The 13692-nt window shown below is 39.9% G+C and overlaps 1 protein-coding gene across 1 annotated transcript in view; it reads right to left on the bottom strand.

The window, feature by feature from the left end:
• Positions 1 to 9520: 9520 nt before the first annotated feature.
• Positions 9521 to 13692, bottom strand: part of LOC117408740 (janus kinase and microtubule-interacting protein 1-like) — a 111730-nt gene continuing 107558 nt past the window's right edge. The window contains exons 23-25 of the mRNA XM_059005327.1: positions 12753 to 12934; positions 11325 to 11522; positions 9521 to 9654 (exon numbers count right to left, since the gene is read on the bottom strand). The gene's annotated coding sequence lies outside the window, so the exon portion shown is untranslated. The remainder of the gene's footprint in view (positions 9655 to 11324; positions 11523 to 12752; positions 12935 to 13692) is intronic.

Here is a 13692-nt window from a genome sequence, read left to right as displayed (position 1 = left end):
ACCATACCTTGCTATTCTTTACTATGCTTTAACTATGTTTTATTATACTTTGCAAAGCGTTTACTATGGTAAACTTGTATAAGGGATCATTACAGCTTTTAAAAAGCATATCATTGTGACCAGGAATATATTCTGAAAATAATCACGAGGATACAGTGTGCATTTTTTTTTGTTAGTCCTCATTTCCCAAAACTTTTGTTCTATAAATTATATAATTAATGTTCTGTAATTAAAGCCCACAATATTGTAAATCACATGTCTATGTAAGACACTACTGTATCCTGGCTCCGATTTTAGCCAGCAATTTAATTTAATGTGAAACCCCCTTTCCAATTCATCCTATTTTTAAATGTATTTTCTCACCTTCTTCATTCATCTTTTCGTTGACCCATATATCTTCATAAAACTCCTAAAAAAAAATGACAGGCCATGTTAATCGCTGGAAAACACCCCTTAGTAAAAAATAAAATAAACTAGAACATCAAACTTAGTCAGTTTAAATAAATTATGTTTGTGCTTTGAAGCTTTTGTGGTAGTGGGTTTGAAATAGGCATCAAAACGTTGAAATTAATCATGCCTTCTGTAAAATAATTTAAAATGATGGTTTTGCTTTTTATTTCGCACCACTTTGCAATTCCACTTTCACTTGTGAACTGTAACATTTACACTGCTGGATACCGGAGACAGATTAGATGCTTTAAGTACCATCATGAAACTCACAGATAGGTACAATCGAAATCTGGAGTTGTTACTGGATGCTAATTAAAGTGTTTGTGACAAAAAGCATAATTTGCTGTGCACATTAGGATAATTGGTTCTTTACCTGAGTGCCGTGTGATGCACTCAAAGCACTGGAGTACTCAATCAGTGCTGTGTCATTCACCAGGTCCTCAGCCTCGTCGCTCAGAGGTCCATCACGCCATGCCTGCGCAGCACCCTGACCATGTGAATGATCAGGCTGTTCCTGTCATGACATTTCTGCACTAGACATGCCAGCCCAGCCTGCAGGAAACACATGGGGTCAAAAATAAAGAAAAACTGACTTACAAATAATCCTTCAGAATGACCTTATCCTGCCACTAACTGTATTGTACCTACCAGCAATACTTCTGTAATTAACTCATTATTTATTCACTCACTCTTTCCACCCTTCTTTGCCAACTACTGAAGATATTATCAGGATCCTGTTCTGTACTGATCCTGTTCTGTAGCAGGACCCTGTTCTGTACTGATCCTGTTCTGTAGCAGGATCCTGTTCTGTACTGATCCTGTTCTGTAGCAGGATCCTGTTCTGTACTGATCCTGTTCTGTAGCAGGATCCTGTTCTGTACTGATCCTGTTCTGTAGCAGGACCCTGTTCTGTACTGATCCTGTTCTGTAGCAGGATCCTGTTCTGTACTGATCCTGTTCTGTAGCAGGACCCTGTTCTGTACTGATCCTGTTCTGTAGCAGGATCCTGTTCTGTACTGATCCTGTTCTGTAGCAGGATCCTGTTCTGTAGCAGGATCCTGTTCTGTACGGATCCTGTTCTGTACTGATCCTGTTCTGTAGCAGGACCCTGTTCTGTACTGATCCTGTTCTGTACTGATCCTGTTCTGTAGCAGGACCCTGTTCTGTACTGATCCTGTTCTGTAGCAGGATCCTGTTCTGTAGCAGGATCCTGTTCTGTACGGATCCTGTTCTGTAGCAGGACCCTGTTCTGTACTGATCCTGTTCTGTACTGATCCTGTTCTGTAGCAGGACCCTGTTCTGTACTGATCCTGTTCTGTAGCAGGATCCTGTTCTGTACTGATCCTGTTCTGTAGCAGGATCCTGTTCTGTAGCAGGATCCTGTTCTGTACGGATCCTGTTCTGTAGCAGGACCCTGTTCTGTAGCAGGATCCTGTTCTGTACTGATCCTGTTCTGTAGCAGGACCCTGTTCTGTACTGATCCTGTTCTGTAGCAGGATCGTGTTCTGTACTGATCCTGTTCTGTAGCAGGATCCTGTTCAGTACTGATCCTGTTCTGTAGCAGGATCCTGTTCAGTACTGATCCTGTTCTGTAGCAGGATCCTGTTCTGTAGCAGGATCCTGTTCTGTAGAAAACTTTGTTTTGACAACAAGGCAAGTTTTTTTTCCGCTTAGTTTTTATATAATAAGAACATAAGAACATTAGAACATTTACTAAACATGAGGAGGCCATTCGGTCCATCTTGCTCATTTGGTTGTTAATAGCTTATTGATCCCAGAATCTCATCAAGCAGCTTCTTGAAGGATCCCAGGATGTCAGCTTCAACAACATTACTGGGAAGTTGGTTCCAGACCCTCACAATTCTCTGTGTAAAAAAACTGCCTCCTATTTTCTGTTCTGAATGCCCCTTTATCTAATCTCCATTTGTGACCCCTGGTCCTTGTTTCTTTTTTTCAGGTTGAAAAAGTCCCCTGGGTCAACATTGTCAATACCTTTTAGAATTTTGAATGCTTGAATCAGATCACTGCGTAGTCTTCTTTGTTCAAGACTGAACAGATTCAATTCTTTTAGCCTGTCTGCATATGACCTGCCTTTTAAGCCCGGGATAATTCTGGTTGCTCTTCTTTGCACTCTTTCTAGAGCAGCATTATCCTTTTTGTAACAAGGTGACCAGAACTGAACACAATATTCAAGGTGAGGTCTTACTAATGCATTGTAAAGTTTTAACATTACTTCCCTTGATTTAAATTAAACACTTTTCACAATATATCCGAGCATCTTGTTGGCCTTTTTTATAGCTTTCCCACATTGTCTAGATGAAGACATTTCCGAGTCAACATAAACTCCTAGGTCTTTTTCATAGATTCCTTCTTCAATTTCAGTATCTCCCATATGATATTTATAATGCACATTTTTATTGCCTGCGTGCAGTACATTACACTTTTCTCTATTAAATGTAATTTGCCATGTATCTGCTCAGTTCTGAATGCTGTCTAGATCATTTTGAATGACCTTTGCTGCTGCAACAGTGTTTGCCACCCCTTCTATTTTTGTGTCATCTGCAAATTTAACAAGTTTGCTTACTATACCAGAATCTAAATCATTAATGTAGATTAGGAATAGCAGAGGACCTAATACTGATCCCTGTGGTACTCCAGTGGTTACCTCACTCCATTTTGAGGTTTCTCCTTTAATCAATACTTTCTGTTTTCTACATGTTAACCACTCCCTAATCCACGTGCATGCATTTCCTTGAATCCCTACTGCGATTATTGAGAATTAATCTTTTATGCGGGACTTTGTCAAAAGCTTTCTGGAAATCTAAATAAACCATGTCATATGCTTTGCAGTTATCCATTGTCGATGTTGCATCCTCAAAAAAATCAAGCAGGTTAGTTAGACATGATCTCCCTTTCCTAAAACCATGCTGACTGTCTCCCAGGATACTGTTATCACATAGGTAATTTTCCATTTTGGATCTTATTATAGTTTCCATAAGTTTACATATAATAGAAGTCAGGCTTATTGGTCTGTAGTTACCTGGTTCAGTTTTGTCTCCCTTTTTGTGGATTGTTATTACGTTTGCTATTTTCCAGTCTGTCGGTACAACCCCTGTGTCAACAGACTGTTGTATGATCTTGGTTAACGGTTTGTAAATAACTTCTTTCATTTCTTTGAGTACTATTGGGAGGATCTCATCTGGCCCAGGGGATTTGTTTATTTTAAGAGCTCCTCGTCCCTTTAACACTTCTGCCTCTGTTATGCTAAAGTTATTAAAAACTGGATAGGAACAGGTCGACATGTGGGGCATGTTTTCCGTATCCTCCTTTGTAAAAACCTGTGAAAAGTAATCATTTGATATATTTGCTATTTTTTTTTCTTCGTCTATGATTTTGCCATTTGTATCTCTTAGACATTTAACCTCCTCTTTGAATGTTCTCTTGCTGTTATAATACTGGAAAAACATTTAGGAATTGGTTTTAGCCACCTTAGCAGTGTTCATTTCTATCTCTCGACATTTCATGTTAATTGCATTTTGAAAGTATTCTCAGTACAGTCAGACCTAATTTATCTGCGGCTGGCTAGTTGCCGCACCACCCCTGACCTTTCTAGCCCTCTAATGCGTCTTGCTGTTCAGTGACAAATTTCATCACAGAGACAAACACAACATCTAAATGGAGATTTTCTCTTCCATTTCCGATTGTATACACTGAATGGGATCTCATCTGCATAATTACCAGTGTTCCCCGATGGCCACTACATTTAAGATGTTAATTAGATATCTGAATTATTAATTATGCCTTTCAAAAAAAATACAAATTCAGATTAATGCAGTATTTACAACATTGATTTTGTTTCCAACCTTCCTCCATGAGACTGTGACCTTTGAGGCCCTCATTGCTCTGTTTATATTTTAATTAAATATACTGCCTGTGTACTGTATAATTATGGGGTGATCTCCAGATAACTAAGATATCTTACACAACTAAGGCAGTGTTTAATCATGAACACAAGAAAACTCCAGTGGTAATGAGTTACCTGGCTTTTCATTGCATCGTATCTAGACTTCAGACCGCACTGCTGCATTCTTCTATATCATTGAACTTGTCTTCCACAGCACAATTCTCGGCTCTCAGATCATTTCTAACAGAAGACTGGAAGAATAAACAAAAACACAACCAAAACATGTGTCTGTTAGTGACATTGCAAATACTCTTTACATAAAACAATAAAAACGACCAGTGAAGCAGGAAAAGGTATTTGATTCTGGTAATAAAGCAAGCACACTCATGGGTCTGTTAGCCCCAGTACCACAATAGGATTAAAGGAAAACAAGAATGGGGACTAAGTTGCTGGGTTTTTTCCCCTTTTTTTTCACCTCGACACCGAGTTGTGCATACCTCAGCTTTAGTTTTTTTTCTAACTCCTCCCAGGACTCCTTCAGTTTTGCTTCTGTTCTTTCAAGATGAGTTTTCAAATCAATGTTTTCTTCAGTCACTCCAGGCTGCTCCTGTTAAATGGAAAATGTCAGCCATGTGACAGCTAACCTGCTTTACCTTGTAGAAACACAAGCTGTCATCTTCAACAAAGCAGAAACAACTTTACCTTGCTATTTTAAGGCTATGGGGATTTCTGAATTGGTGCAATATATTCATACCAATAACTTACCTTTACACTGTGCTGTACTGCTACCGTACTGTATGGCAGTTATAGTTTTCAATATGGACCAAAAATACGTAAAAACAGAAAACTGTATGGGACTGCAGACCTAAACACAATGGTACATTCAAGATAGATGCTGTATAAGCAGAAACTATTTTTGGTCATATCTATGAGGATCAGTTATTCTACACACTAAATGAAAAGTGTGCCAGAGTCACATAAAAGATGCACAAAGAAAGAAAGAAAGAAAGAAAGAAATAAATAAATAAATAAATAAATAAATAAATAAATGTTATTTTATAAACACATTTCAATCCAGTCAAGGCTCTTCTTACCTGGATAGCATTTCCCAGATTCACTGTTTTGTATGTGAAAACAGTGGTGTGGCTTTTTTGCATGACATCACCATCCACTTCTTTCATGTGTGATGTTAAGTCCTCTTTCTGCAATGCATTCTTTGAGTTAGATGGTCTTTCATTTTCCTCAGTGACTACTTCTGTCCTATGGGAAGGAGCTCCCAAATATTCTCTTTGCTCTACTTGGTTAACTAGTAGTAAACTGCTCCCTGACATCCTTTATCTACTTTCAGCTTTTTATTACATAGTTCTGTAGATTTATTTTCTAATTTGTTCACTTTTTGAAGCAGTACTTCTTTTTCGCTGCGAGCTTGTGTCAGATTGATCTTCATCGCTGCTGCTTGGTTCAATTCCAGGTTGTGGATTTGGTCCAACAGCAACTCATTGTCACTCATTAATCTGTCAGCTTCATCCTTCAGCGCTCTTACAGTCCCATCTATCATTTTCTTTTTGCAGTCGTCCAAAACTAAAACTCTTTCTCTCAGCTCCCTATTTTCAGCGCTGATGCTTTCATAGGCAGCGTCATGTTTTTTTCAGCTTTTTGGCATGTTCTGCCTGGAGGCCCATTTGTCTTTCTAAATATCTTTTCTGTTCTTGCAGGCAACTCATTGCCTGCAGGCCTTTCTCATTTTCCACTTGCACACAAGTTTTTAAGAACATGTTTCTTTCTCTTCTTTAAGCTTCAGAACTTCCTGCTCAATCATCTTATTTGGCTTCTTTTAGTTCAGATATTTTTAGTTCACTCTTTCTCACCCTGGAACTCAGATTTAAGCTTTTTTCCATCTCTTCTCTCTGTTCAGAGAGGCTCTGAACACTATTCTCATTCTCTTTACTCAGGGTGTTCATTCTTTCAAACAAACAATTTCCCCAGAACTTTCTTTCAGGAGCTCAGTAATCAGAATATAACACTCTTCTACATTTTTTTAACCCAACGCGTTAATTGTGTTCAAGCACTGTTTATTCTCAACCACTAGCTTAGAAATGTTCTGAAGATGCTGGCCATTCCCTTCTTGCAAACAGATGACCACTCCAGAGATTTATTTTAGTTCTTTCTTTATATCAACTATCCGATAACTCTCTTCCATCTTGTTCTGTAGCACTGAAATTGTGTGACAGCACTGTTTTTTTTCTCATCTTCCAGCATGGAAATTGTCTACAATTGCTGAGCGCTCTCTGCTTGCAGATGCATTATGGAAGTATAGGGTTATCTCCCTATTGTTTGGAAGCACTGTTTGTTTTCGACCACAAGTTTTGAAATGTTCTGCTCATGCTGATTATTCTCTTCTTGTAAGAGGTGACTTCTCTCCCGAGTATTCTTCTAGGGATTTATTTGTGTGATCCACAATCACATCAGAACCCTCTTCCACCTTTTCATGTAGCTCTGCAATTCTGAGGCTGCACTGTCTAGCTTGGAAATCTTCTGCTGATGCTGTAGGCTATCTTCTTGCATACAAACACTTCCTCCAGCGGCTTCCTTTAGCGTAACAGTCACCTTAGTACTCTCCTCCACCTTTTCTTGTAATTTTGAAATGAGCACTGCTTTTTCTCTTCTGCCATCTTGGAAACGGTCTGCTGGTAATGACTGATCTCTTCCTGCAGGTGAATGATCACACCAGGGCTTTCTTTCAGCTCTTTCTGTAGAACAACAATCACCTTCATACTCTCCTCCACTTCTTGTAATTTTGAAATAAGAGCACTGCTTTTTCTCTTCCGCCATCTTGGAAACGGTCTGCTGGTAATGACTGATCTCTTCCTGCAGGTGAATGATCACACCAGGGCTTGCTTTCAGCTCTTTCTGTAGATCAACAATCACCTTCATACTCTCCTCCACTTTTTCTTGTAGCTCTGAAATTGAATCAGAGCACTGTTTTTGCTTTTTTTTCATCACCCTCTAGCATGGAAAGGTTGTGTTGGCGTGGAGCATTATCGTTTTGCAAGCAAAGGATCTCTTCAGAGCTTTCTTCCAACTCTTTTGGCTGATCAGTAATCACCTCAAAACTCTCTTCTGTGTTTCCATGTAGCCCTGAAATTGTAGGAGAGCTCGGTTTATTCTCCTCCACCAGTTTAGAATACTGGGTGTTCTCTACTTGCAGACGAGTGATCTCCACAGAGCTTTCCTGCAGCTCTTTCTGTAGGGCAATAACTACCTTTGCCTTCTCTTCCATATGTTCCTGTAGATGAAATTAAGAGGGAGCCCTGTTTTTCTCATTCTCCAGCCTGGAAAGGGATTGCTGATGCTGAATCTTCTCCTAATGCATTTTAGCCACCTGACTCTGAGGTTTTGCTTCCAGTTTCCTAATCTGATTGAAAAGCCTTTGTTTTCCTGTCTCCAGTTATTTTTGGTTGTCTCCATAACCCTAACCCTCCATTTTAAGTCACTTTCCCCTTTTACAGCTTCCAGCTCCTGGGCAAACAACTGAACTTGATTCTCAGCCAACCTGAGATTTTCTTCTTGTCTGGCATTCTCCTCAGATGCTTTGTGTATCAGACCGTCTTTACTGCGTAAGCCGTTTTCCAAATCTGTCTTCTCATTTTGCAGACATTATACTTCAGCTTCAAGGTTCAGAATAATTTATTTGAGGGATTCTATATTTGTTTGAGATTCTATATTCCATGTTGGAGGTTCTGTATTTGGAGTTGGAATCATAAAACTATGAACCCCATGAACACAGTCACTGGGGATGTGATTGTTGTCCATATTGTTATAATCCACATACATAGTTTTTGTGACTAGGGAAATGAAGTCTGACTTGGTATTCTGCATGTTGTGGTTTACAAGCATCAGTCTGTGGGTGGGTTACTAAAGTCTCCTTGTGGGCTGAGGGCTGTCTTTCATTTTCATTTTCTTGTACTTCTTGGGTAGAATTATTAACCTGGAGCGTGGACAGTTTTTGACTGTCTTGCTCTGGAGATGATCCAAGTAACAATTACAGTTTTGTTTGGATTTCTGGCCTCCTGAGCAATAGACTGACCTGTAACAATAAGTACAAAATATAATTACAATGCACTGTATATGAATATCTTGAATATATCTTTGTCATTACCTGCACCACTGGAATAATGATTTATATTTCTGTCCTTTTCAAATGTAAATATTCACCCTAATTTATTGAATTTCTGCAATATAATCTCTAAACAGCCTCCCACTCACGTATGCTTGTGAAAATGTTTAAGTGGTCTCAATAATAACCATTTTTTGGGATTAGTGCCCAACATTTTAATGTTTGTTGGAGCTGCAATGCTTTCACTGTGTTGTTCTGGAACAGTATTTTTTTTACACAATGTTCTCAATGATCTACAGCATTTGATCTAAATTCCCTTGGTGATCTTTTTAAATTTGACTCTGCAAAATTAAGGCATTTATTCATTTGAACGCTGCATATTGTTCGGTGAATACAATACTGTCAGACCTAAAATGCAAAGCTATAGCAGGGCAGAAGAGCCCTGTCTGTAAATATGAGGCAAGGCACAGCCCTGCATGTAGAAGTGTGGAAGAGCGACAGCCCTGCCGGTATATTCACTGTGTGTGTTGGGATTTTGTAGTCCAGGGAAGGGGTGTCATGACCGAAGGCTTATAAACTACAGGTCCCAGAAACCTCTAGGGCTAAATGGGTGCATGTGAGGGAACTGTTTAATGGCATTATTGTTTGAGTGTTTGTAATTATTGTCATGTCCACGTGAATATAAGCTTGTCTTTGTGTTGGTGGTAGATGTACAGAGAGGAGGTATGTGCAAGAGAGCCAGGGGAAAGAATTAAAAGAAAAGTAAACGATTGCTACTCGTACTGGAAGGACGAGCACAATACTTGTTTTGGTGGAGGTATTTTTGTATTCAAGATTTGTTTTGGTTCAAACTTTTATTTTGGCTCTGTGAGCTGTTGCTGTCTGTCCATTTGATTTATTTTTTAATTTAATAAATACGCGCTCAGTGCATCAACCCGCAGTACTTGTCAGTGTCAACTTCCTGGTCCAGGGACGTCACCACTCAGCCGTCCTGTCACAAAAGCATAAAGTGATTCAAAGCATAACGTGATTCAGCGACTTGCCTGCTCTAAATCCCCACACCAGACAGCTTGCATGACATCTGCAAAGGCAAACGAGTTGTTTTCCAAGAACAGGATAAGCGTCGGCTCCAGCAAAACCTCACAAGCACACAGGTTTGTACTTCCATACTGCTGAACCAATGCTGTAACGAAATCGAACAAAAAAAGCAAGGTTAAAAATATTTTTATTAAATAATTTCTGGTTTCAAATGCAAAAGCACCCAACAAATTCCATCACAGGCACGCTTAGATATTACCCTGATATCCTGTAAAATGCCGTTAGTGTTCTGAACGCCTATTCGTTTTGGAGGTTACAGGTGAGGAAAAAAAATCCCATTTAAATGCATCAAGATTTCAGGTTGTAACACAACAAACTGTGAAAACGTCCAAGGGGGGTGAATACTTACTAAAGGCAGTGTATATATATACACACACATATACACTTAATTTCTGTTATACTCTATAGTACATAGTACAAAACGACATTGATCACGTATCAAATGACATTCACCCCAGCACAGTTATCAACAGTGTCAAGTTCTTCCTGCTTTCCAGGCTGCTGTTTCACCTGCTGAGTTTCTTCTACCCTGGAGTACCCATCTTCTTCCATATAGTTTCCTTTTTAGCAGCTCATTCTCATCCTGCATCTCCTCACCTGCTCCAGGAGGCTGCTCTTGGACAGTTTTCTTTTCAGCAGCTCATTCTCAACCTGCAGCTCCTCCACCTCCTCCAGGAGACTGCTCTCGGACAGCTTCAGTTCGTGAATACGAGAGCAGAAATCATCCAGCTTCCTGGCCAGAAACTCCTCGTTCTCCTCAGCCTGCTACAGCCTGTCCCGCAGCTCCCTCTTTTCTCTGTGGCTCACCTCCTCCCTTTCCAGCAAACTGTTCATGTCCTCCAGCAGGCTGTGGATATAAGCCTTAATCCTGCCTTCTTCGAGGAAGGAGGCCATCCGGGTCATCTTTGCATCAAACTCTATGAATCCTTGGGTTTTCCGGTAGGCTGCTGTGTGCCTCTCCAGCTGGGCCCTGAGGAGAGCCACAGTGGTGGTTGAGGTCGATCACGTCTTTCTCCAGCCTGAAGACCTGGCTGTGAAGGTACTGCTCCCTTTCCGTTGGAAGCCTCATCTTGTGCTGCAGCTTCTGTTTGTAGTGCTCAAAAGACTGTTTCTTCAACTCATCTTTTATTTTGATCTTGTCCTGCATCTGGTGCTGCTTTTCCTTCATGGCCCTGTCTGATTGTTCCTTTTCTGCTGCAATCAGCAGGCAATGTTACTGCTGTTAAGGATACTGCTGACCACTGCCCAGGTGAACCAATCCTTTTTTTACAGTGGTAGAAAATGTCCCAGGTAGCATATAACAAAGGCAGGAGACACTGGACGGTTCCAGTCTGCCCTGTTCTGTAAATATATAGAATACTTGTGCCTTTAGTGCTAGCAAATCAGGCATCTATATTTTAGTACTATAGTCATCAAAATAATATATTAGTTGTGGTATTGGAACACCAGTAAATGGACAAAGAACAGCATAAATAAGGGGTAAAGTTTTTTTATTTTATTTTTTGTGGAAATGCTATTCTACCTTGAAAATCAGAAAATTGTGGGGAGGTCCAATAGTTATTCCAAATCTATTACTCTGACAATGCACAATGATTAACAAAAAATGTAAACATATTTCACTGTTTTCATACGGTCCGGATGTGTGTGTAAGTATGTTATCTGATTAAGTAAAGGTTTAAACTGTATGCTGGTAACACAATTTGTTAAACAGAAATATATTTATATTATAAATGCTGAGAATGAGCACGTCCTTACCATTGCTCTTATCTCCTCGTGTAGATGATGACGTTTCTGTTTTTGCCGTGGTCCGGTGGTAACGGGTAGCTGTAACTTTGAAGTCATCTATCTTAACTAGGAGGTTCTTCTCAGACATCTCCAGTTCTTTTATTCCGATGAGTGAATCCACAGCAGCCATACATTAGGACCCATCAGCATCTAGCTCTGGTCTAGTTCCTATTTTTGTAAAGCAGAAAAGCTGAATCCATGGTCCCTTAAGTATACTCAAGTTTTTATTTTTCATTTTGGAAATTAAGATGAAATTCTCTTCTTTGAAAAAATTAGGAGTCCATTAAAGACTGCATCCAAATTGGTGCAAAGAATGAGATGAACTACATACACACAGTGCTATGATCGGTTTCCAATACATACAAATCAATCTTCAAAACATGCTTTATAAAATAAACAGTTCACAAAACTTTTTGAATATTATTTATTTCTTAGCAGACGCCCTTATTTGACTCTGCACACATGTGGACTCAAGTATTAAGATTGTGTGTCTGAACCTGTTATCAACACCATTTGATAATAACAATGAAGCACTGTGACAGAAACAGAATGATTCTTGGTGATACATCTCCCTCCCGACCTGTTTGGACGCAGTGTAAAGGGAACAGAGTACCCTGGACTGGATGGCCTGCCAATTCATTCCCAGGGTTAGGTGGAAGTTGGCCATCTAGAAAGGGGGCACAGCTGCGGTACATTAAGTCATCACCCCATAGGGAAAGCGATGTGGCAACCGCGGATTGGAGGAGAAACGGCTGCACTCGCTAACAAGGAGGCGTTACTGAAGGTAGAAATAGCTAATGGCTAGGTGATCTGGTCCTTTGTTTATGGTTAAGAGAACGCTAAAAGAAGAGCGAAATATGTTTAGTGTTTGTTTGTTTTGTCAGTTCTAATTGTACTGTTTGTTATTTATTAGACGGCTAACACAATGCAGGAGCTGTTGCTACAGGCCAGCACAAACCCGGACAACACTGCACTATTGTTCACGGATAAATTGTATTTGCACCACTAGCACTAATAGCACTCACCATGTACTTGGACTCGTGTGTGTGTATTGTGTGTGTTTAAGTACTGTGCTTATTATTTCAGGACTGAACCCCATGTTTACTTAGCTGAGCCTTACACATCGTTGGGTACTGCCAGTCCTCCATTTATTGTTTACTGTTGTCATCAGACTATTAGATTACAAATGAAAACCACCATTTCACCAGTACTTTGTTGTCTGTCGTTATCTTGAGCACTACATAACCTCTACACCTGCGCACTGCAACACACCTTGCCACAAGCATGCATACAAACAAACCATTTACTGCTGGGAAATAGCAGGAGTAAAATAGATACCCTCCCCTCGTGTCAATCATACACAGAAGCACAAAAGAACTAATACTCACGCTTGTTTACCTCTTTCTAAGTGCTGCCTCTGACTCCATGAAGCTGCTGGCTTTGTCTCGGAGACTGTGCTCCAAATCCTTCACCCACTGATCGAGGACCTGGAGCCCCTGGTGACCCAGCTGGATTTCAGGCACTTGGCTCCTTTCAATCCTCACCTCTTCCATGTCCTGGATAGACCAGGAAGTGTTGATCTTAACAGTGACATTCAAAACATCAGATGCTTCAGGGCCGGGAACAGCAAACTGATAACAAAACTCCTTGATCTGCTCAACTGGAGTCTCCATCAGTTAAATTTTACTAATGCAACTGTATTGCCTGCATCCATGCCATGCTATTTTACAGTACAGTGTGTGAGCTGTTTATGTATTAAGCCCAAGGGTACACAGTATGGCTACCCTTTGTTTAGTGAACATGCATCTATTATTGATGGCAGAAAAGAGACAATTGTCCGTTACTGGGTGTACAGACATCCAGTATGAATGAGATTCTCAGGTTACCCATTCCTCTATAGATAGGACTGCTGATGAATTGCTTTACATAGTGTACACATTTTCCTAAGAATGTTTACTGCCTTGCTTCACATCATGGAGCTTAACGTTACTATTGGAGGTGTTACAACCAACAAAACAAGAATCCATAAATCTTACCTGTTGTGCACTTTCAAATGTCACATGTGCAGTTTTTGAATCTAAAACAAACATGTTCAGCCCAAACACATATTTAAAAATATATAATTGGTACTATACTGGGTTAAATAATACCCTGTTTGCCTCTCTTCCTTTCCTGTAGTCTTGCACTAGGTAATTTCAGCTGAAATTGTTTCCACCCTTTCAATGCACTTTCTCATCATAAACCACCCAGTTGATTCCCTTAAATGACGGATATGTTTTGCAATCAGTGACATGTCTGGACCCGGTACACAATGCATACATTAAAAACTCTCTGGGTC

This window comes from Acipenser ruthenus, chromosome 2 (genome assembly GCF_902713425.1).
Source record: "Acipenser ruthenus chromosome 2, fAciRut3.2 maternal haplotype, whole genome shotgun sequence".
NCBI classification, from domain to species: domain Eukaryota; kingdom Metazoa; phylum Chordata; class Actinopteri; order Acipenseriformes; family Acipenseridae; genus Acipenser; species Acipenser ruthenus.
This window is presented reverse-complemented; position numbering and strand designations above follow the sequence as displayed.